This window comes from Thalassophryne amazonica, chromosome 22 (assembly GCF_902500255.1).
Source record: "Thalassophryne amazonica chromosome 22, fThaAma1.1, whole genome shotgun sequence".
In the NCBI taxonomy this organism is placed as follows: Eukaryota; Metazoa; Chordata; class Actinopteri; order Batrachoidiformes; family Batrachoididae; genus Thalassophryne; species Thalassophryne amazonica.
Window position 1 is genome coordinate 20,274,843 of NC_047124.1, and position 22,635 is coordinate 20,297,477.

Consider the following 22,635-nt stretch of genomic DNA (forward strand, 5'->3'; position numbering starts at 1 on the left):
TGAACATCGCTGTTGCACGACACTACACATTCAATGATTCGAAATCAAGTATTAACTTGAATTAAGTGGAAAACAACACACTGCCGAAAAATGATGTTTTTGCGTTGTGCACATGCGCGCTAAGCCTCAGTACTATGTCACGATAGGTATGATGAAATACTAGGACACCGGCGGTAGCTAGCCTAACCTGTTAGTTGCACTAACACAGATGAGCACATAACGTACCCAGTGGTATTCACCCGGCGGCCAAAAAGCAGTTAAAGCAGTTGCAACTTGAACAAAAGTTTTTTGTAAAACAACAAACCATCCAGCAGGTGGCAGAAATGTCAATGGAATATTACATAAGCAAAACAAAATTGCTTTAACCGCCATCTAACCTTGGTTGTCTTTTAATCTGGCAAGTTACAAGATGAGTGCATTAACTGGGGAATACTGGATGTTGTTTAGCCTCGTCTTCTGCCTGGGGGAGTGCACGGGTCATTAATATTCGGCGCACATGACATATCACTGCCAGAATATGTAGAAGCTTCAGAATCTGTAAAACGACAGGAAGCAGCTACTTGAATTAAAATGGACATTTGAGGTTTCAAGAAGCCGTGTCCAGTTTTCCGTCTGTCCTGAGCTCACGTTTTATCCTTCTGCATTTGTCTTTTTTTTCCAAGAACATGAATGTGTCTTTCAGAGGAACATCATGCTGAGATGTGTGAAAAGACCTGCCAGAAAATAAAGCTGACTAACAGCGAGCTCTTGGGAAGATCAGCATGAGGTATGTTGTGCACAAACTGCACAAAACGCTCAAAACACTAAATAAAACAATTGCTTCTGAGAGTTCTTCAGGGTTTTGAAACACTCAACAGTTTGATGGAGATGTCGTGGGCAGTGGCAACTTTGTGCCTCATAATGATTCAAAGTTTTGAGATGTTTCAAAAAACTGAATCAGTATAGTGAACACTTGTTTCAGAAAAGAATTCAGTGTTCCAAATGTTTGAATTAATGAAATTTATTGTACAACAGAGACTTAGTTCATATAAAGTGATTACTTCTGAAATGATAAACATTAGGTTTCAGTTCATGATTGTTTCAAAATGTTCAAAACACTAAATGAATCAGCTATGTTGTAAAAATGATTTCCTTTTTTGAAACACTAAGCAAAACAACAGCCCGTAAAAGACTCACTGACACGAAAAGCTGCAGAAGCTAAACAAAGTAAATGTTTCAGAAAATTGTTTCCAAATCCCTGACACACTAAATGAACTCCTTCAGAAAATGATTCACAGTTTAGAAGTACTTTAAATACAAAGTGAAACTAACTGTTTCAGAAAATAATACATATCTACAAATACTTGAAGCACTAAATGCAACAGATCCTTCATAAAATGACATGCGGTTTAGGAATATTAAAGGAAACCATTTCAGAAAAGGTTTCACTGTTTAGAAATACTTTAAATCGGCTTCAGAAAAAAAGATTCACAATATTGAATGAAACAACTACATCAGACAATAATTTACCGTCTATAAATACTTGAACGCTGAGATGAAACAGATGCTTCATAAAGTTAAATACTGTACAATAACACTCAATGAAAGAATTCCTTCAAAAAATAATTTACTTTCCACATACACATGAAATTCTAAATGACATAAAAAAAATCTTCATAAAATTACTTTCTGTATAAATTAAATGATAGAATTCCTTCAGAAAAGGATTCACTATTGAGAAATTATTTAAATAAACGGAAAAATTTGCTTCACAGAGTGATTCAGTTTATAAATGATTTAAATGCCAAATGAAACAAATGCTTTATAAATTTTTTTACTGTATGGCAATAGAGTATGAAACAATTGCTTCAGGAAATGATTCACTATTGAGAAATTATTTAAATAAACGGAAAAATTGCTTCATAGAGTGATTCAGTTTATAAATGCTTTAAATACCAAATGAAACAACAATTGCTTCATAATTTTTTTATTGTATGGCAATACAAAATGAAACAATTGCTTCAGAAAATGATTCACTGTTGAGAAATTATTTAAATAAATGGAAAAATTGCTTCACAGAGTGATTCAGTTGATAAATGCTTTAAATACCAAATGAAACAATTGCTTCATAATTTTTTACTGTATGGTAATATAAAATGATACAATTGCTTCAGAAAATGATTCACTGTTGAGAAATTATTTAAATACTAAATGAAACAATTGCTTCAGAAAATGATTCAGTCTTTAGAAATCCTTAAATACTAAATGAAAGGTTGTTGTTATCCAGAAAATTTTAGTTCAGAAATCAATCAATCAATTTTTTTTTATATAGCGCCAAATCACAACAAACAGTTGCCCCAAGGCGCTCTACATTGTAAGGCAAGGCCATACAACAACCATGTAAAACCCCAACGGTCAAAACGACCCCCTGTGAGCAAGCACTTGGCTACAGTGGGAAGGAAAAACTCCCTTTTAACAGGAAGAAACCTCCAGCAGAACCAGGCTCAGGGAGGGGCAGTCTTCTGCTGGGACTGGTTGGGGCTGAGGGAAAAAAACGGGAAAAAGACATGCTATGGAGGGGAGCAGAGATCGATCACTAATGATTAAATGCTGAGTGGTGCATACAGAGCAAAAAGAGAAAGAAACAGTGCATCATGGGAACCCCCCAGCAGTCTACGTCTATAGCAGCATAACTAAGGGATGGTTCAGGGTCACCTGATCCAGCCCTAACTATAAGCTTTAGCAAAAAGGAAAGTTTTAAGCCTAATCTTAAAAGTAGAGAGGGTGTCTGTCTCCCTGATCTGAATTGGGAGCTGGTTCCACAGGAGAGGAGCCTGAAAGCTGAAGGCTCTGCCTCCCATTCTACTCTTACAAACCCTAGGAACTACAAGTAAGCCTGCAGTCTGAGAGCGAAGCGCTCTAATGGGGTGATATGGTACTACGAGGTCCCTAAGATAAGATGGGACCTGATTATTCAAAACCTTATAAGTAAGAAGAAGAATTTTAAATTATATTCTAGAATTAACAGGAAGCCAATGAAGAGAGGCCAATATGGGTGAGATATGCTCTCTCCTGCTAGTCCCCGTCAGTACTCTAGCTGCAGCATTTTGAATTAACTGAAGGCTTTTTAGGGAACTTTTAGGACAACCTGATAATAATGAATTACAATAGTCCAGCCTAGAGGAAATAAATGCATGAATTAGTTTTTCAGCATCACTCTGAGACAAGACCTTTCTGATTTTAGAGATATTGCGTAAATGCAAAAAAGCAGTCCTACATATTTGTTTAATATGCGCTTTGAATGACATATCCTGATCAAAAATGACTCCAAGATTTCTCACAGTATTACTAGAGGTCAGGGTAATGCCATCCAGAGTAAGGATCTGGTTAGACACCATGTTTCTAAGATTTGTGGGGCCAAGTACAATAACTTCAGTTTTATCTGAGTTTAAAAGCAGGAAATTAGAGGTCATCCATGTCTTTATGTCTGTAAGACAATCCTGCAGTTTAGCTAATTGGTGTGTGTCCTCTGGCTTCATGGATAGATAAAGCTGGGTATCATCTGCGTAACAATGAAAATTTAAGCAATACCGTGTAATAATACTGCCTAAGGGAAGCATGTATAAAGTGAATAAAATTGGTCCTAGCACAGAACCTTGTGGAACTCCATAATTAACTTTAGTCTGTGAAGAAGATTCCCCATTTACATGAACAAACTGTAATCTATTAGACAAATATGATTCAAAAAATAGTTGCGCCAATATGATAGTGACATCTAGTGGACACTAATACCCCCAAAAAACAAACACAAACACGCCGCTGCACTGCAGGAATGTTCCATCGTGAAGCAATGCGACTCCGGTTCATTTGAACCCACGGAGCTGCTCCGTCCCATTTTCAAATTACAACAGAGGGAAACAGCGAGAGAGATAATTGAGATGCGAAAGGCAACACATGCAGAAAGAAATGAAACAAGGCTGCAGTTTTAGTATTTGATTGCAAAGTAGGCACGAAGCACAAACGGACACGAAGGCAAACAAATCTGCAACAGTCTCCAGAGACTTTGGCTGTTCTCTCCCGGGCAGGCATGAATATTAAATGGCCTCTTGTAAATCAAACAGTGGCGCATTAGCGGCTCTGAAACTGAATTAGCTGCGAAAGGGCAGATAATAAATCGACTATTTTCACAGCCAATGCCAAAAAGCTTCTGCCGGTGCAAAAGGAAAAAAATAGATGCAGGGCGAGTGCTACACGGTGAAGAATCACAGAGGCCTAATGGCTTCGATTTTTCTGTTTTCCGTCTTCCGACACCCTCGGTGCATTAAGACGTTTGATAATTATGATAACAACAGTTGTTTTTTGTTTAGGTTTTTACTTGATCCGCCTCTGCTTTAAAGAGTGGGAATGATGCGGTTTCACACGCTGGTGTGTTTGCATGACGGGGGTACGGACGGGAAAATGCAGCTTTGGATTGTAATTCAACAGGGCAACAGAAGACCGAAAGAAACAGATCTGAAGACGGAAAGAAAGAGAGGGGGAGATGATGGAGGTGAGAGCGAAAATCAAGCAGCTCTCACACAGAGACAATCAATAAGCTCTCTTCTCAGTCTATTTCCTATGGGCTGGCCGGGGTAATAGCATTGTGCCGAGGCCAGGAATAGGCTCGGGGTGATGTGATAGTAAAGTGTGAAGCCTGCACTGCTGTGGGACTCCCATTAATTGTTACTTTTGTCATGAAGAGGGCAGAGGACTCACTGTGGTGTGGAGATGGAGACCCAACGGACCTCAACCACTAATGTCTTCTCGCTTTACGCTTACATTTATTTTAAATGCCCGGGTCAGGTCCGGGAGCATGCACTGGTGTCTCCACGTCCACCATACTACGGAACCACCTTGGGTCCTGAATGGCAACCACCTAGGTAGCTACTTTAAGTGGGTGTTTGAGTACTTGGAGTAGATAGAGGGCTACCTTTGGGAGATGGAAATGACAACCACCTAGGCAGACAAGCAGTCCATTCCCACTTCCCAAAGGTAGCCATCTATCTACTCCAAGCGGGTGATACAGGGGCATCCCCTCAACCTTCTCCTGATCCTGCGGTCCTCAACACTGAGGCACCCGTGTGCTAGAGCATGCCCAGAGAAACACACTACAGTACATAACCAAAATGTTGGAGCTGATGTAGCTGAGAATCCAGGAGTAGCCATTTGTTGCTGAACAAGACTAATACACCTATACTCCTTCAGGTGTTGTACCGCAAACCTAAGGTGTGAAAATCCAACCCCTCATCTGCACAGTGACACCTGGGTAACAGATCGAGAAGGGATTACCTGTTGGGGTGAAATACAGTGGGGAAATTGTTTGCTCTGTGGCCACTACGGTAACCATAAACACCAGACAGCTAACACGTCTCTAGTGAACCAAGAAGTCCTCAACAGCAGATCAGGCGGAGGAGGTGATGGCTTGTAATCCAGTGGATGTAAAGATGGATGAAGGCTGCAGCATAGCCAGATTGTCTAGGATTTTTCAGCCATCAGACCAGACTAAAGATCTGTCAAGGACAGTGTGTTTGCCAGCTCACGACATTCCCACATTAAACAAACCCACGCACAGGCATCTCTAGATCCACCCTGGATGTACATTTTCTATGCTACACTGCATGCGAATCAAGACTGGGTCTGTTCAGTCATCTCCACGTCCATCATCCTGTCTGAGAGTCTATCAAGGGACAGTTTTCCTCACCACTGAGGGACTGCCATGGCAATGACCATATATACAAGAAAAATTACAATATTCTTTGCCAATTTTTTTTTTTTTTAAGTTCTGCAGGGACTCTGGTCTGAGCCTAACTGGCCGAGGACTGAGGGAAGGAGAAGAAGCCATGAGGAAGAGCCGGACTTTAGTTTTCACACATACGGGTCCGACAGTCGGTCAGCCAGCCGTCAAGTCTCTCTGTGATCCTCAGGATCAGCAAAAGTCCTCACAAACCAAAACTGAAGGTAATCTCTGAACAGGGAGGCGAGTACGGTGAAGTGTTTGCTTTTGCGCAGTATTGGAGCACCATCCAAGAAAGACCCTTAGAATCATTTGCCTGGACTTTACAATGCTGAAGCATATGTAAAATTTGATGCCTTTTGAGAATGATTTTCTTTCCCCTGGCTTGTTTTCCCCTTTTGGCAGTTCATGTTTCTGCCACCAGAGGGCGTTTTGCAGCAACAAGAGATGACAGTTGCTCTGCTGCCAGCTAGGTGGGGCCAATATAGACCAGAAGTCTATTTTATGCAAATACTGAGCGCCGCAACACGGCAACTGCCGAGCCAAGTGAATAGGCAGCGTAACGTTAGCTGGTTGTTCGGTTGAACAAAATAATCCAAGATGAAGGAATACACTCCAAAACTGCTGCATTAATCTGTTTCTCGTCTATTTTGTAAATGTTAGCAAGAAATAAACACTTCTAAATTGACAAACACTGTTTTTGTAACCAAATAACATCTCTGAAGGGATTTAGAAGACATAGACAGAGATGCTAGTGTGCACCCCTCGGGAACACCCATCAAGTAGAGGTGGGCGATACTGGGAATTTTGGTATTGAGCCGATACCAAGTAAATACTGGCCCAGTATCGCCGATATCGATACTGATACCTTTTCATATTTATGCTTCATAGATCCAAAGGATCCAAAAGACCTAGGACAACAAAATACTTTATTATCACAATCAACATTTTTGTTTAAAAAAAATCACTCAACACAACTTAAAACAAAATCCCCTGAGGTAGAGAGCTGACAAACCACAGTACAAGGGTGCGCAGCTCCGTGTTGTGTGACATAGCGCAGTGCTGCTCTTACAGACAGAGAGTAGACTTTGATGAATCTGCGTGCGCAGCAGTCAGTGCGTGCGGGAGAGAAAAAAGCTTGAGTATCGATCTTTTTACACGAGGATTGTTCAATATCAATACCAGCGTTGGTATCGATATTAGGATCGACCCGCCCACCTCTAGCATCAAGCGACAAAGCCAGCTGCTTGTCGCTGTCGTTTGTAGCTAATGTGACTGTAGCGTTATTGTGTCATAGAAGGTTTCGTCATGTTTGTTATAAAAGTCTTCAAAAGCTTTGCAGCCAGTTGTTTGATCATGTTTAGAAACAGGTGAAATCAACATGCAGATTAGTGATGTACGATTCATGAATCATTCAATACTCGAGATTCTTTTCACTGACTCGGGAGTCACGAGTCATTGTCTCGTTCACTGCTCCAATAACGTTTTGCAGTTAGCTGCTACCGCCAGCTAACTGCAAAGAGACCTGTCACATAACTGTTATTCCAACTGCAATTGCGTAAATGTACCAAGCTAATTGCCATATTAGCTCCATGGCTGCAGCCAGCACTCAGTAGGTGCAACTCGCAACCCTCCCTGCTCCCGTGCCATCAGAGAGCCGCTCCCTCCCCTGATAAATGTTTTGCCTTGGAGAGTTCTTGATTTTTAGTCTTTTTTCACAATGATTTGGGGACCAGTGGTTCAGAACTTGTTTGTTAAATGGTAAATGGACTGCATTTATATAGCACTTTTCCATCTGCATCAGACGCTCAAAGTGCTTTACAATAATGCCTCACATTCACCCCGATGTCAAGGTGCTGCCATATAAGGCGCTCACTACACACCGGGAGCAACTAGGGGATTAAGGACTTTGCCTTTTTTTATTTTCCCATCAGGCTGGGATTTGAACCAAGGATCCTCTGTTCTCAAACCCAACGCTTAACCGCTAGACCATCACCTCCCCTCGTTGTTTGTACATTCTGTGGTGCACACTCTGGTGACTGACTCAAGCGGCTCCGAAACCCAAGTACAAACTGGAGTCCGTAAAAGGAATGGAGTATCCCATCACCAATGCAGAAGTGAAAACAAGGGAGTAGCCAAATGGACTACTCAGAATGACTCTCTTATGATGGTATAAACCCTGCTTCCTTTACTGCAAGAAGAATGTGACAAACTCCTACATATGTTAATTAGGATAATGGTAACAATGAAGTTACGTTGCCCAACAACAAACCAATAGCAGCTCTTAGAATGGGCTTTAGTTCGTACTGCTTTCACTGAAATGTGGATCTGTGAGTTGGCGTGAAACTATAATACCCGAGAGACTCGAGGAAGGCCCTGGGCTTATTAGTGCTACAAGTTAATATAAACAGAATAGGAAAAGAATTCAGGGTATTACTACAGTCTTCTTGTTGTCATCGGTTTGCATGGGGCAGCACGTCTGCTCTCCAAACTATGAAGCACTTCAGTGATTCTGCACCAATAGTTTGAACCTTTTCAGTCACCTGCAGGAATTCAGAGGGAAACTAAAAGACGGTAAATTAAATCATCAAGTTGGGGAAAAAAAACCCAGCAAGGTTTTGTGTTGGCGAAAGCGCCAGCGAGCTGCCTGTAAAACAGAATCATTACACCGTTAGCCCCGATCCATCTTCATTTGATTGCACTGCAAGAAAAGTGTGACCGTAAAGAAGCCGTGAAGCTTCTCGAAGTTGACTGTGGAAATGGGGTAGATCGAGGGCTCGGACTGCTGCTCATCCAACCCCCAAATCTGGGCACGGCCAAGGTGAAGGCAACCTCGGTTGCTCTCTCGCTCCCCTCCTTCCGGATCTGCCGTTTTATGTAGCAATGAGAGGTGACTTGCGGCCAATTGTGATTTATGTGGTGGTGGCTTTGGATGTGCGGGACGTGGGCCAGTGGAGGAGAGAAGATGGATCCGAGGCATGCCCGAAGGAGACAATCTGATTACAGCCTTCTAGCTCCTTTCATCTTCATCTTTGACACTCTTGGTTTCGCCCACAACATGTCGCTATGGCAACCTGAAACCTGGTTAAAAGCCAAGCGTCCGTAATGGCGACTTGATGGTCGAGATGGACCATAATCATGTCCTCAGCCCATCTTTAACATTGGAGGATCTCGTAAAGACGAGGAAGCTGTTGTCATTGGAGTTATTGTTGGATTACAGTTCTGGCACATCTGTACTCTAATCCTGAAAGAAACGATTTCCAAAAGACAAGTGTCTAATCAGACACTTCAAATCCGCAAGTTGTGAGACAACTAGGTGTTTCAATCTGTCCCCAATAAGCACTCAACATTGTTTCTGGGATCAAGGCCAAGCTAAAACCCTTTAACTGCAGAGTTGATTGCTGTCGCTTGTTGCCAGAATGATTTTCAGGTTAATTTCTGGGTTCGTATAGATTTTACCACCACTCAAGTTCACGCGGCGATTCACAAGTTCTGACTGAAATTACCTCCAGAAAATTCATAAATCCAGGAAAAAAGTAGCCCTTATCCACAATTTTAAAACCAGGTAACGATGAGGAACACATATGTATGCATGTTGCAACTATGGACAAAAATCTGTGTGCAGCAACACTGCCATCAAGTGGTGGGGATGCAGCACCTCACTGAAAAGTTGAATTATCTTTTAGTTCAAAATGATATCTATGCTTCTTTTGTTTAAACCCCTCTCTGTACACCTCCATCTGAGGGGAGGTGAAGATGCAAAATGAAAGGAAAGATGAAGTAGAGAGAACGTGCAAGAAGGGGTATTATAAAACAGGTGACAGATTGATGAAAAAGTACAAAATGCAAAGTCTAATAACATCGACTCCACGATACAGATGGATTTTGACAGCCGTAATGATGACAGTAAGCAGTGGTAACCACTGCCGCGCACCGCATCTGAATCCAGGCGGAAATCGGAGACTTGATTGTCTCATCTTGTGCCCAAAAGGGAGCGGGTGAAATATTGGCCTTCGCCGGATTAGGTCATTTATCACGATCATCAGGACAGCGTGTATAATGGAGCTGAGAGACGTAAAAATAGCTGACCGCAGTGAGCAATCGGGGCCTGCTCAAAAGCTGCTGTGTGTAGCATTTCTCACGCCAATAAATCATTATGACGATAATTTCAGACATTACTGGCACTTTTAAAACAAAGTTACAAACTGCTCCACCGCCGCACAAGATGAAACTGACAAATACGCTGAACGGTCAATAAAATCATGTCGGGATTAGAAATCAATGTGCTGTCGAGGCAAAAACAACAACAACAAAAAAAACAGATGACGGAGAAATGGAATTAATGAAAGTCGAACCCCTTTATAACTTTTATAAGATTAAACAGCATAAATGGTGATTTAAAAATGGCAATAGTAATTGCAACTTGGAACTTTTCTTAAAAGTTGTCTGGAATTTTTAGTCTGGAGCCTGGATTAGTCTGGATTTAGTCACAAGGCCTGCTTTTGAATCTCAAGAAACATGCAGCGCTTATAGGGAATCAAAAGATCAGGGCCAAGGGACGATGGAACTTGGTATTTGACCCCAAACAGGAAAGTTGTGAGAACTGGTTGTTGTAATAATTAGATTTATCACAGCATACTGACCAATGGTGGCAAGTCTGGTTGGACTGCCTGGTTAAATTGATATGACATTCTAAATGTTCTAAGTAGCTCGGGAGTCAAATCATTAAAGTGTCTGAAAAACAAAATCAGGTAAAATCAAAGATGAGCACTGATGGAGATCAAAAGAGGAGCAAGACAATGTTGGAAAACAGAAACACACACAACAATCTGGCAGAAAAAAATCAATGTTTGGTAGATCCACTACCAGAAAATGGCGGGATTAAAGAAAGGTCTGCAATTTCCTCCTCCTTCTTTGAGGTTTTGACAGTTGGCCAACTTCTTGGTGCACCTACTAGACTTAAATGCAGAGGTGTCAAGTACTGTACTTAAGTACACTTTTTAGGTATCTATACTTTACTCCATTACTTATTTTTCTGCCTACTTCTGACTTCTACTCATTACATTTTCACACAAGTATCTGTACTTTCTATTCCTTACATTTTTAAAACAAACAGCCTCGTTACTCTTGGCTTCAGTTTAATGTTTATATATATATATATTTCACGTCATGTGCGCCTGTAATCAACTTTTCTGCAGCGCGGCTTTGCTTTGAACCGTGAACCAAGCAGTGGTTCGCAGATTGAAGCAATGCTTCGACCATTGCTTCGTTTATTCTTTCTTTCGCTTAATTTCCCCCCGCTAAAACCCTAAAGAGCATACTTCTGTGAGTATTATTTACCTTTTCTATGTTAAACCGACCTGTTATGGTCTTCTGAAACAGTTGATAGATGTATTTTATAACTTAAAAACGGGAGCGACGCTAACGCGTTAGGATGTCTATGGCATTTTCAATGTTAAAAGTTAGCATTTAGCAATTGCAGCTCTCATCACGTTCGGGTGCATTTGTTTTCAAATTGTAATATTTCTTAAATTTATTTTTGTTTATATATTAATAATCTAATTATTATTATATACAATTCTAGAGAAAGAGGCAAAAAGAACCTGAATAGAAACACAACAGAAAATATAAAAGCAACTAACAATGAACATACATAAATAAATACATATACATAAATCAATATATACGTACATAAGTGTTTCCTGTGAACACCTAGTGACTCTTACTCCTCCATTTCATCCCTGTCTTATTTAAGTTTAATGACCGTTTGTTTCAGTCAAACCATATTTTCAGTTTGTTAATTTCTTCAGTGATTTCCTCCAGAACTTTCTGCCAAACTAGAAAACTGCTGCATCCTAGTAAGAGCAGAATACTACTGGAATTAATTTGAATAAGGAAAGTTTTTTTTTTTTTCCTTCACTAAATGGATGCTGCACTCACTGCAGTTTATTGTCTGGAATAGTCCCAGATTGCATTTCAGAGCTTCTAGAATTGAAACATTTTCGTGCAGGTGGTGTTGGGGGGTAATTTGGGGTTTTGGGTCTTGGGCCACATGTAGAACGAATCAGTTTTTAAATTAAGCTTTCAATTCATATAGTGGCATCTACCTTTTTTTTTTTTTTTTTTTTTTTTTTTTTTTTTTTTTTAAAGGTTACTTTATACTTTTATACTTTAAGTAGGTTTTGGAGCACATACTTTTTCACTTTTACTTGAGTAAAGAGGTCAAGTTGATACTTCAACTTTTACCAGAGTGTTTTTAAACTGCAGTATCTATACTTCTACTTAAGTAACAAATGTGTGTACTTTTGACACCACTGCTTAAATGTGGCAAGACAGCAAGAGGTGTCTATCTGGTGGCAAGAGAACTCTGCCAGGGTCAACAAATCAGCCCAGGTTATGGTTAGTGGTCAAGGTAGCCCCAAGCCTAGTTCACACCCGAGGCAGAGTTTGCATTGGGCAAAGAACCGGGTTGATCTATGTATGTGTTGATCTTGATTGGCAAGAGAATGACATGCAGTCTTTCAGAATAAAACAGAGTGTTTCGATTTAATCATAGATGTTATTTGACAGCCAGTTTGGAAGTGATACCAATTTCTTTAATTTCCGCAGCTCAAATGAGGTATAACAGAGTGTCATCAGCAAATAACATAAAAAATACTTGATAAAAAGATAAACTAGAGAGCAAATCATTTTGAAAATAGAACGTGCTTTACACAAGAGACAAGAAGTATGGGAATACAGCAAAAGAAAAAACAAAATCCCAAGAATAAAACACAAAATAGATTATATATGCCTTTTAAAATAAGCACAGACTGCTGAGACTGATTCACGGCAGAAATTTCTCCTAAGCCGAGGAGCAATAAGATGAAAAATTTTATAATTCCTAATTTTAAACATTGAGAATGGAACAGTCAGATTCTGATGTGAAGGGGAATCTGAAGTCGAAACTGTTTTAGCAGATTTTAGAATGAGATATGATGATCTAACTCAAATGTGTACTTTTGAATTTATTAAATTTAGTGAATTTTAATTAGAGACATATTTCTTTGAGTAATTTTTAAATCATCTTATTGTTTTTATTTATACTATGTACTTAGTTTATCTCACTCTTGAGATGTTTTTACTAGGGATGCCACAATACAGTTTTAGCGTGGTACCAAATAAAAAAAAAAAAAGAAATACCAGTTGGCATATCGGGGGAGGGGGGCTCTCATCTGCTTGACGTTATGGAATCTGGAGATAAACACTGGCACCAATCGGCCTCAGGACCTATATAGGATATACTTGCTTAGGTTAGTAAAGTACATCCGGACAAATGTATTTATTAACAGATTATTTGTTAGCAGACAGGTAAAAAGGAATCAGAACTGGCAAATACTGAAGATTCCAGTATCGGTATGGTATTGGAAATAAGGAAATGGTATAGTGCCATCCCTAGTTTTTACTGAATGATAAAACCCTATTTGAATTTTATTGTCTTGAAGGTATCTGGGTGCAGTAACCTAATTTAAAATAGATAAACTGCTATGAACGAAAAACTCAACTGATTTCTGCTGTGATAAATTTCAGTTTGAGAACTTTGTAGAAGTCGATTAAATTAAGACTTTATGATGATGAAGCGGAATTTTAGGAATCAGTATGCATCAGCCGCCGTGAGCGCAGTCGAGATTAATCTGACAAAGATTCATGGCAACTTTGAAAACATTATACGTGACACATTTAATTTGTCATTAAAAACAAGTAAACAAAAAGAGACACGCTGATAAACATCCCGACAAACAAGCCACTACAATTGTGTTCATTACCCTGTGGCCTCAGCATATCTTGCCACGGACACATTTACTTCCACCTTCTTTTCTTTTTGGGATGCAACATGAATAACCACATTATGATTACCTCTAAGCGTCTGATATGCAGCCCTCTCACTTAAAAGGTTTGGTGTAATTAAAATCCAGACCACAAAAACTTGAGGAAACGGCTCGAGTGTCAAGATGAAGGAAAGAAAATGAAACGGATGGAAAACAAAGTGAAGCAGGGTGTGAAGAAGAAGTCAGGCATCGGGTTTGATAACTTTGAACGAGACGTAGAAGACCCCCATCTGCGATTTTTAATGGAAATGAAAGCAAATGGCAGTTACAAATACAGTTTTTCCAGAGTACAAGTCCCTTTTTTATGAATTTGGGGGGGGGTCTTCCGCCTTATACTCTGGTGCGATTTACACCGAAAAATCACTCATTCATTATTAATAATACAAATTATAATGACTATTTACATCCCCTGGCAATAATTATGAAATCACCGGCCTCGGAGGATGTTTATTCAGTTGTTTAATTTTGTAGAAAAAAAAAAGCAGATCACAGACATGACACAAAACTAAAGTAATTTCAAATGGCAACTTTCTGGCTTTAAGAAACACTATAAGAAATCAGGAAAAATAATTGTGGCAGTCAGTAATGGTTACTTTTTTAGACCAAGCAGAGGGGAAAAAATATGGATTCACTCAATTCTGAGGAAAAAATTATGGAATCACCCTGTAAATTTTCATCCCCAAAACTAACACCTGCATCAAATCAGATCTGCTCGTTAGTCTGCATCTAAAAAGGAGGGATCACACCTTGGAGCGCTGTTGCACCAAGTGGACTGACATGAATCATGGCTCCAACACGAGAGATGTCAATTGAAACAAAGGAGAGGATTATCAAACTCTTAAGAGGGTAAATCATCAGGCAGTGTTGCAAAAGATGTTGGTTGTTCACAGTCAGTTGTGTCTAAACTCTGGACCAAATACAAACAACATGGGAAGGTTGTTAAAGGCAAACATACTGGTGGTAGACCAAGGAAGACATCAAAGCATCAAGACAGAAAACTTAAGGCAATATGTCTCAAAAATCGAAAATGCACAACAAAACAAATGAGGAACGAATGGGAGGAAATTGGAGTCAACGTCTGTGACCGAACTGTAAGAAACCGCCTAAAGGAAATGGGATTTACATACAGAAAAGCTAAACGAAAGCCATCATTAACACCTAAACAGAAAAAAACAAGGTTACAATGGGCTAAGGAAAAGCAATCGTGGACTGTGGATGACTGGATGAAAGTCATATTCAGTGATGAATCTCGAATCTGCATTGGGCAAGGTGATGATGCTGGAACTTTTGTTTGGTGCCGTTCCAATGAGATTTATAAAGATGACTGCCTGAAGAGAACATGTAAATTTCCACAGTCATTGATGATATGGGGCTGCATGTCAGGTAAAGGCACTGGGGAGATGGCTGTCATTACATCATCAATAAATGCACAAGTTTACATTGATATTTTGGACACTTTTCTTATCCCATCAATTGAAAGGATGTTTGGGGATGATGAAATCATTTTTCAAGATGATAATGCATCTTGCCATAGAGCAAAAACTGTGAAAACATTCCTTGCAAAAAGACACATAGGGTCAATGTCATGGCCTGCAAATAGTCCGGATCTTAATCCAATTGAAAATCTTTGGTGGAAGTTGAAGAAAATGGTCCATGACAAGGCTCCAACCTGCAAAGCTGATCTGGCAACAGCAATCAGAGAAAGTTGGAGCCAGATTGATGAAGAGTACTGTTTGTCACTCATTAAGTCCATGCCTCAGAGACTGCAAGCTGTTATAAAAGCCAGAGGTGGTGCAACAAAATACTAGTGATGTGTTGGAGCGTTCTTTTGTTTTTCATGATTCCTTATTTTTTTTCCTCAGAATTGAGTGATTCCATATTTTTTTCCCTCTGCTTGGTCTAAAAAAGTAACTGTTACTGATTGCCACAGTTTTTTTTTCCTGATTTCTTATAGTGTTTCTTAAAGCCAGAAAGTTGCCATGTGAAATGACTTTAGTTTTGTGTCATGTCTGTGATCTGCTTTTTTCTACAAAATTAAACAACTGAATGAACATCCTCCGAGGCCGGTGATTCCATAATTTTTGCCAGGGGTTGTATACAAGACTTTCCAAGGAATCAAATCACCAAACAAAATAATTTGCATTAATAAAAGTATAAAAGACAATAATAATAATAACAATAATAGAAAACACTGCAACAACGCACAATAATCCCAAATTAAAGAACAGAAAATACAGAAAGGGTGCGACTTATACTCTAGGGCAATGCATATATGGGTTTTTTCTCTTCAAGAGACAGTTTTGTTTTAAAGGTGTGACTACTACTACGCGTGAATTATACTCCAGAAAGTATGGCAACTAATGTTAGAAGCATGTAATACTGTGAAATGCTTGTGAAAATGAAATTATTTATACTAGAAGAACTACCAACATTTATTGTTGTAAACAAAATCTGTTCTCTGTAGTAGGACCCCCAAAATCTATCATGGTTGTTATAACGATAGCTCACAAACAAACATACACAGGAACTTCAACTTTTACACAAATGTAAATATTAATCTGATGATGAGTTAACTACGATTTCATGTTTCTGGTTAAACCCAATCATGAGATATTGATACATTATCAATTTTGGGGCTATTGCCGAGTAAGGGCAGCCAGTCCTGCCACCGAGCAGGTGCCATCACAAATGCTGATATAAAGTATTTTTATGAGAGTAAATCCTGATGGCAGATTTAAAATGTGTAAAATATACTATACAATATACACTCAACAAAAATATAAACGCAACACTTTTGGTTTTGCTCCCATTTTGTATGAGATGAACTCAAAGATCTAAAACTTTTTCCACATACACAATATCACCATTTCCCTCAAATATTGTTCACAAACCAGTCTAAATCTGATAGTGAGCACTTCTCCTTTGCTGAGATAATCCATCCCACCTCACAGGTGTGCCATATCAAGATGCTGGTTAGACACCATGATTAGTGCACAGGTGTGCCTTAGACTGCCCACAATAAAAGGCCACTCTGAAAGGTGCAGTTTTGTTTTATTGGGGGGGGGATACCAGTCAGTATCTGGTGTGACCACCATTTGCCTCATGAAGTGCAACACATCTCCTTCGCATAGAGTTGATCAGGTTGTCAATTGTGGCCTGTGGAATGTTGGTCCACTCCTCTTCAATGGCTGTCCGAAGTTGCTGGATATTGGCAGGAACTGGTACACGCTGTTGTATACGCCGGTCCAGAGCATCCCAAACATGCTCAATGGGTGACATGTCCGGTGAGTATGCCGGCCATGCAAGAACTGGGACATTTTCAGCTTCCAAGAATTGTGTACAGATCCTTGCAACATGGGGCCGTGTATTATCCTGCTGCAACATGAGGTGATGTTCTTGGATGTATGGCACAACAATGGGCCTCAGGATCTCGTCACGGTATCTCTGTGCATTCAAAATGCCATCAATAAAATGCACCTGTGTCCTTCGTCCATAACAGACGCCTGCCCATACCATAACCCCACCGCCACCATGGGCCACTCGATCCACAACATTGACATCAGAAAACCGCTCACCCACACGACGCCACACACGTTGTGTGCCATCTGCCCTGGACAGTGTGAACCGGGATTCATCCGTGAAGAGAACACCTCTCCAGCGTGCCAAACGCCAGCGAATGTGAGCATTTGCCCACTCAAGTCGGTTACGACGATGAACTGGAGTCAGGTCGAGACCCCAGTTAGGACGACGAGCATGCAGATGAGCTTCCCTGAGACGGTTTCTGACAGTTTGTGCAGAAATTCTTTGGTTATGCAAACCGATTGTTTCAGCAGCTGTCCGAGTGGCTGGTCTCAGACGATCTTGGAGGTGAACATGCTGGATGTGGAGGTCCTGGGCTGGTGTGGTTACACGTGGTCTGCGGTTGTGAGGCTGGTTGGATGTACTGCCAAATTCTCTGAAACGCCTTTGGAGACGGCTTATGGTAGAGAAATGAACATTCAATACACGAGCAACAGCTCTGGTTGACATTCCTGCTGTCAGCATGCCAATTGCATGCTCCCTCAAATCTTGCGACATCTGTGGCATTGTGCTGTGTGATAAAACTGCACCTTTCAGAGTGGCCTTTTATTGTGGGCAGTCTAAGGCACACCTGTGCACTAATCATGGTGTCTAATCAGCATCTTGATATGGCACACCTGTGAGGTGGGATGGATTATCTCAGCAAAGGAGAAGTGCTCACTATCACAGATTTAGACTGGTTTGTGAACAATATTTGAGGGAAATGGTGATATTGTGTATGTGGAAAAAGTTTTAGATCTTTGAGTTCATCTCATACAAAATGGGAGCAAAACCAAAAGTGTTGCTTTTATATTTTTGTTGAGTATATTATACAGTACCGGCCGGACCTGGCTAGGCAGTAAAAATTAAGGAAAGAAAAAAATATAAATGCAACATTTTCATTTTTGCTTTGTTTTTTTTCTTAAGTGCAAGTAAAATATCTCAGACTTCTATGCATATGAAAGGTTTATTTCCATAGAGATTTGTTAATAAATTTGTTAAAATCTCATCACTTCACATTTGCAAATTTAACTCATCCAACTGGGAAGATGCTAATTACACAGCATAATTACTGCACACATGTGCTGTGGACTAATCACAATAAAAGTCCATTCTTAGAACAAAGGTATTATTTTTATTTTCTGGAATATAATACAGAACAATCATTTTAAACATAAGTATATACAATATAGCAAAATAATATATTTATATTATTTATGCCGTATATTCTCTAGAGTGCAAAGTGATATACTACCTACTAAGATAGTATGTTACTTGCATTGTTATTTTTGCAATTTTATGTGTACAGAAACCATTTATTTCTGATACAGTGGATACTTGAAGTTAAACTTTATAACTCATGCAGAGGTTTGAGATATCAACTCTGTTTTGCTTTTACCCCCAAACTATTTTAATCTCAATTTGACTCACCAGTATTTGAGTACACAAATGTATTCACGCCTGTGGATACCCTGAAAACCAGAAATTCAAAACGCGATTACTTGTTATTGAGACAGAAGTTGCATTCAAAGCATATTAGTAGTAATGAGGTGCTTTTCTGCAGGTAATGTCAGGAAAGTAGAGTCATATAAAAATCTCATGCAATATGAATAAGGTTCTGTGTGCACGTTGGGTAAAAATTAGGTCTGGGAATGAGAGAAGACGAGGATGATGCAAGAGGGGCAAAAAACCACAATAACACGGCAACGTTAAATGGCGTCACTTTGCTCTCAAATTAAATATTGCAAAATTAAACTGAGCTATTTGCTAAAATGTTGCACCATGTGAAATATTGGGGAATCAGAATGATGACTTCATTTCACCCGGTTCTTATTGTAATACTGTCCCTTACAAAGTACAAAGTCAACATTTCTCAATTTAAATTTATTCAAAGTCACAGTGGAAAAACAGGCCTGGATTCTGAAGAACCTTTCTCTCACAGGAGATCCATCCGTTCAGAATCTTGATCAAACTAAAGGACTAAAACAATTTTTATAAAACACAACATGGGTGTGACAAAGGCGGACCTTATTTTGCAAAATCCTTCCCTTATTGGTCCCCGTGGGCATTAGAGGGAGGTCCAGCCCCCTGCTCATAACCCATGCGATAACGGGACATATTATTGTAACTTGAATCTCTTTGTTCTAAGTGGTAAAACCAGCTCAACCCAGTTTGACATGCACATTTAAACAAAGAGACAAAGTATATCAAACTAAGAATATAACCATTTAAATTAACTAAATGCGTAATACCAAAACAAATATATCTAACTCTGACTACATTAAAACTTTCTTTAACACAAACATCTTTGAAATTTTATTGTTATTTGTAAATTTGCTCCTAATTGTATGATCTTTTGTGAAGATTGTAAAGGTCATCTTAGCAATATTGTTGTTAGAAAGGTAAAATTTTCGAGTTTCCCATGGAAACCAATGTAAGTCAACTTCTGAATTGTAATTTTTATTTATTAAAATTCACAAATTAATGTTTTCTAGAAATAACACACTCTGTGTGTTATTGATGAGTCATACAAAAGAAATGGTAGCATCAATCGCAATCAACTTGACTGCATCAACACAGTCACATGGCAAAAATGCGTTGACATCACAAAAAGTGATTTAACATAGTAGTTTGCGATGCTGTTACAAATACTGAGTCCATGTTCGTGATGGTGTCATGAAAATAATTTGTGATGGCATCACGTAATTTGAGGTGAAACTGGAGGACGTTAGGGTTGAAAAAAAAAGAAGTGCCTGAAATGTGACCATCTTCTGGAAATTTAAACACATTTTATCCGGCAAAACATCCATCCATCCATTTTCTTCCGCTTTATCCAGAGTCAGGTCGCGGGGGCAGCAGCTCAAGCAAAGCCGCCCAGACCTCCCAATCCACACACACCTCCCCCAGCTCCTCCGGGGGAACCCCAAGGCGTTCCCAAGCCAGCCGAGAGATGTAGTCCCTCCAGCATGTCCTGGGTCTTCCCCGGGGCCTCCTCCCAGTGGGACGTGCCCGGAACACCTCTCCAGCGAGGCGTCCAGGGGGCATCCGGAAAAGATGCCCGAGCCACCTCAACTGACTCCTTTCGACGTGGAGGAGCAGTGGCTGGACTCCGAGCTCCTCCCGAGTGACCGAGCTCCTCACCCTATCTCTAAGGGAGTTCCCAGCCACCCTGCGGAGGAAACTCATCTCAGCCGCTTGTACTCGCGATCTCGTTCTTTCGGTCATGAGCCAAATCTCATGACCATAGGTGAGGATCGGAACGTAGATCGATCGGTAAATCGAGAGCTTTGCCCCCCTACTCAGCTCTCTCTTCACCACGACGGTCCAATACAGCGACCGCGTCACTGCAGATGCTGCACCGATCCATCTATCGATCTCACGCTCCATCTGTCCCTCACTCGTGAACAAGACCCTGAGATACTTAAACTCCTCCACTTGAGGCAAGGACACTCCACCGACCTGAAGAGGGCAAAGCACCTTTTTCCGGTCGAGAACCATGGCCTCGGATTTGGAGGTGCTGATTTTCATCCTGGATGCTTCACACTCGGCTGCAAACCGCCCCAGTGCACGCTGAAGGTCCTGATTTGAAGAAGCCAACAGAACCACATCGTCCGCAAACAGCAGAGACGAAATTCTGGGGTTCCCTCTACACCCTGGCTGCGCCTAGAAATTCTGTCCATAAAAATAATGAACAGAACCGGTGACAAAGGGCAGCCCTGGCGGAGGCCAACGTGCACTGGAAACAGGTTTGACTTACTACAGGCAATGCGAACCAAGCTCCTGCTGCGGTCATACAGGGACCGGATAGCCCTTAGCAAAGGACCCCGGACCCCGTACTCCTGGAGCACTCCCCACAGGGTGCCCCGAGGGACACGGTCGAACGCCTTCTCCAGATCCACAAAACACATGTGCTCAGGACGCGCAGCAAAAAAAAAAACACCTCCGTGTTGGAAACCATTCAGAAGATTCAGACGGCTTTCGATGGCTTTCAGTCGAGTGAGTATCTGAGAAATTGTGTAACAGCTGGACATGCCACAACATGTCCTGTGAGACTTCCAACACGGAGGTGTTTTTTTTTTTTTTTTGCACGCAGTGAGCGGCTCCGTGCCGACGCGCGAAATCCTCCGCATGTCTTTCATTACAAAATCTCCTGTAACAGTGGAATGTGCCGCAAAAGTGCTATGTCCAGCTCTCCTGCCATTTATGTGGTAGTCACACGATGTCCCGGATCAACACAGCGTTCAGTTTAGAAATGATCTGGTCGATCCAGTCTGTCGATGGCCGCTCGGCGCGCCGCGCGCCCTCCGCCGCTGTGGGCCATTTTTAAAAAGGTTTTAACACTCCATAATCCGCGTGACGCCGACAGAATCTTCACCGATATCCAGCTGAAGCTATTGAATGGTTTCCAACTGCCTGTCTCTAACAGTTTCTGAAAAAAATTTCATGGAGCAAAGCGGCAGCCTCTCAGCAAGTTCTCAGACAAAAGAAATCCGACGGGAGGGGTGGACCAGTGCTCACTCAAAGCCTGCCCACAGGCGAATGAAGCAACCGACAGGTGTGGAAAAACTCACGCATGCGCAAGAAGGTTCAAGCTTGGCTGATGCAATCACACGTGATTCAAATCCATATAGTGTTTGAAAAAAATAAAAAGGTCCGTTACTTTATGGACAGACCTCGTATTGTGTGATCTGTCCCCGTCTGTCTTATGTGTTATCTGTTAGTTGTGGTTTTTTCCTGTTTTGCACACTTTAGCTATTCTTGAGTTCCACTTTAGTTTTCAGCCTTTGTTCCTTGGTTTTGTATTTAGTTATTTTCTGCTTCCCCTTTAGTTTGTTAATTATTTATGCTGTGTTTCAGGTTTTACTCACCCCAGAGCTCTTTGTGGCTTGATGTTTCACTCCGTCTCTGTCAGTCCCTGTGTATGTTTGTAGACGTGGCTTCCTTCACAGGTGTGTCTCATTGTAATCACCCCACCTGTCTCTCATCTTCTCATTACATGTCACTATTTAAGTTTGTCACTCCTGCCAGAAATCACAACAGTTTAATCAAAATATTTCCAGTTCTATGTCAAAAATTGTCCTTAGTATTCATCACAAAACTTTATTATTTTTGTTGTTGTTTGTTTTTTAGATTTTAGTCTCCCGTAGATGTTGATGATACTAGGTAGTGGGCGTGATAATGGTCAGACAGATGGGTAAGGTAAGTATAACATCAGTGAGGATGTGGTTAGTCCTCTTGTAAACAATACAATTGCCTTGCCTGGTAGAAATCTAAACTTTGACCCCAATGGCCTTGACCTTCACCTCAATGGTTGGCCTTAAACCCAATGATTGTTCTTTAGCTGAACTTTCAAAGTCATTTCCAGGCTCCACCTATGTACATGTGGCAACTTTAGTCCAAATGAGTTAGAAAATTAAATTTGTTGACCTCAATGACCTTGACGTTTGCCAAAATGAA